The following is a 3,221-nucleotide window of genomic DNA, read 5'->3' as shown; positions in this document are numbered from 1 at the left end:
GGTTGTCTGCTTCTTTGATGGAGAGATTAATATTTTTATTTTTATATTTCCAGGGATTAGCACAGTACAATACAATCAGTAGGAAATCCATAAATGTTGAGTATTTCAATATATAAATAACTAAAATTAGGGAATAAATTACTTATCAAATAGTCACATATTCAGTCTTGGTCTGCCTTTATTAATCAAGATTTTTCTTATAAAGAACAACTGAAATAACTTTAGGAAAAATTGAAATTTATCAATTCAAACAGCAGAGTTTAACAAGGAGTGCAAATTATAGAAATATTGGACCCAGATGGCATTTCAGAAATTGATTTCTTTCCATACCTGTTTCTTTCTTCCTATGAATTTTTTTTTTTTACCTAGAAACCTTTTAAGGTATACAAACTTCATGCACTTCATATATACAAATTTAGGAACTTAGTGAATCTTTATCTCTCACCCTCATTCCTGCATACACACCCACCCTTTCTTCCTCCTCCCTCTCCTATTCCAATTCTTACTTATTATAAAGGCCTATTTTCAATTAACTTTATTTATTTTTTTATTACTATTTTTTGACAGGTAGATTGGACAGTGAGAAAGAGAGAAAGACAGAGAGAAAGGTCTTCCTTTACCGTTGGTTCACCCCCTAATGGCCGCTGCGGCTGGCACAATGTGGCTGGCGCACCGCGCTGATCCAAAGGCAGGAGCCAGGTGCTTCTCCTGGTCTCCCATGTGGGTGCAGGGCCCAAGGACTTGGGCCATCCTCCACTGCCTTCCCGGGTCACAACAGAGAGCTGGACAGGAAGAGGAGTGACTGGGACAGAATCCGTTGCCCCAACTGGGACAGAATCTGGTGCCCCAACCTGGACTAGAACCCAGTGTGCTGGTGCCGCAGGCAGAGGATTAGCCTATTGAGCCGCGGCGCCGGCCTCAATTAACTTTATAATCATAAGATTAACCCTACACTGAGCAAAGAGCTCAACAAATACTATGAAAAAAAAAAAAAACAGTTCTTAACAGTCACAACATGGGCTATTCAAAATCATTGCATCTCTAAATGTCCATTTCATTTCTATAGATTACCTTTTTAGGTACTCTATTAGTTACCACAGATCAGGGAGAGCGTATGGTGTTTGTCTTTTTGGGGCTGGCTTATTTCACTAAGTATAATGGTTTCCAGTTGCATCCATTTTGTTGGAAATAACCAATTTCATTATCTTACCACTGTGTAGTATTCCATAGAGTACATACACCATAATTTCTTTTTTTTTTTAAGAGAAGTAAGCCTTTATTTCCTTGTTTCACAAATAAAGCTGGCTGCTTTGCAGTGATTAGTCGAAGAGACCAAATCCCATATCTTTTTCCAACTCTTCCGACTCTTCCTTGGCCTCCACCTTGGCTAGGGTTGTGGCGGCAGCAGCAGGGGCAGCAGCCACAAATGCAAATGGGTCAGCCAGGAAGGCCTTGATCTTTTCAGCAAGTGGGAAGGTGTACTCAGTCTCCACAAACAAAGCCAGGACACGCTTGTACCCATAGATGATAGAATGGTGTACTTCCTTGGTGATGTCCAGCACTTCGGGGTTGTAGATGCTGCTGTTGTCGAACACCTGCTGGATGATCAGCCCAAACGAAAAGGGCGAGATGTTCAGCATATTCAGCAGCGTGGCTTCGCTGGCTCCCACTTTGTCTCCAGTCTTTATCAGCTGCATGTCGCTCAGGATTTCAATGGTGCCCCTGGAGATTTTAGTGGTGATGCTCAAAGCCTGGAAAACGGAGGTCTTCTCGGGCCCCAGACCAGTATTCTGAGCTGGCACAGTGACCCACAGGGTGCAATGGCACCAGCACGGGCAGCAGCCGGCACCTCATTGGCCAGCAGCATATCCCTGATCTCAATGAGGTCCTCCTTGGTGAACGCAAAGCCCACATTTCCCCGGCTATGAGGCAGCAGCTTCTCCAGGGCAGGGTTGTTTTCCAGATGCCCCCAGATGGCCTTGCACATCATGGTGTTCTTATTCATCAGCACCACAGCCTTCCCCCGGAGCAATCTGTGGATCTGCTGCATCTGCTTGGAGCCCACATTGTCTGTGCCCATGATGAAGCATTTTGGATAATCATCCAGAAGTTGCTTGGGAGCCCGACAGACCTGAGGGAGGAGCAGCCACCTGAACCTGCTCCTGATGATCTTAAGGAAGTAGTTGGACTTCCAGGTCACCCTGTCTTCCCTGGGCATCACGACAGTGTGTCAGGGATTGCCACGTGGGGTTTAAAGATGATGTCACTCTCACGAGGACGCCTGGCAAGGGCCATAATTTCTTTCTTTAAAGATTTATTTTATTATTTGAAAGAGTTAGAGAGAGGTAGAGACAGAAAGAGAGGTCTTCCATCTGCTGATTCACTCCCCAGATGGCTGCAACGGCTAGAGCTGCACCGACCCAAAGCCAGGAGCCAGACGCTTCCTCCAGGTTTTTTTTCTTTCACACCAATAAGGGAAACTTTAGAAGGGATATCCCTCCTTAGCCTGATTTCCAGGAAGCAGACCCTGAACTTTAGTAGAGATCCTTCAGTAGAATACAATCCCGAGGCGGCTCTTGTGGAGGCAGCTAGCTCCAGGCTAGGGAGCACTGCGACACTCGTCATGCCCTGCACTGCTCAGACTAGTGAACAATGCAGTCAAGACTGCTAAAGGTGGCCCAGGAAGCCAAAGGGCAGGATGTCTGCTCACGCCTTCTTTGTGCAGACATGCAGAGAAGAATGTAAGAAGAAAAACCCAGAGGTCCCTGTCAACTTTGCAGAATTTTCCAAGAAGTGGTCTGAGAGCTGGAAGACGGTGCCTGGGAGAGGGAAGTGTAGATGTGCTGAAATGGCAAAGTTGGACAAAGTATTCTTATGATTAGGAGTGAAGGATTATGGACAACCAAGGGAGGCAAGAAAAAGACCCTAATAGCCCTAAACACCACCATCTGGATTCTTCTTCTCCTTTTTTAAAGATTTATTTATTTGAAAGTCAGAGTTACACAGAGAGAGAATAAGAGGCAGAGAGAGGTCTTCCATCCACTGGTTCACGCCTCCGTTGCCCGAAATGGCTGGAGCTGCACCCATCCGAAGCCAGGAGCCAGGACCTTCTTCTGGGTCTCCCACGTGGGTGCAGGTGCCCAGGGACTTGGTCCATCTTCTACTGCTTTCCCAGGCCATAGCAGAGAGCTGGATCTTTAACTTACTGTGTCACAGCGCTG

The 3,221-nt window shown here is 45.9% G+C and overlaps 1 pseudogene; it reads right to left on the bottom strand.

Annotated features, from left to right (window-relative positions):
• Nucleotides 1–1,246: 1,246 nt before the first annotated feature.
• LOC100353511 (large ribosomal subunit protein uL10 pseudogene) lies at nt 1,247–2,283 on the bottom strand (annotated as a pseudogene).
• Between the last annotated feature and the right edge of the window lie 938 nt (nt 2,284–3,221).

Source organism: Oryctolagus cuniculus, chromosome 6 (assembly GCF_964237555.1).
Source record: "Oryctolagus cuniculus chromosome 6, mOryCun1.1, whole genome shotgun sequence".
NCBI classification, from domain to species: domain Eukaryota; kingdom Metazoa; phylum Chordata; class Mammalia; order Lagomorpha; family Leporidae; genus Oryctolagus; species Oryctolagus cuniculus.
Note: the sequence above shows the minus strand (reverse complement) of the source record. Positions and strands in the feature narration are given on the sequence as shown.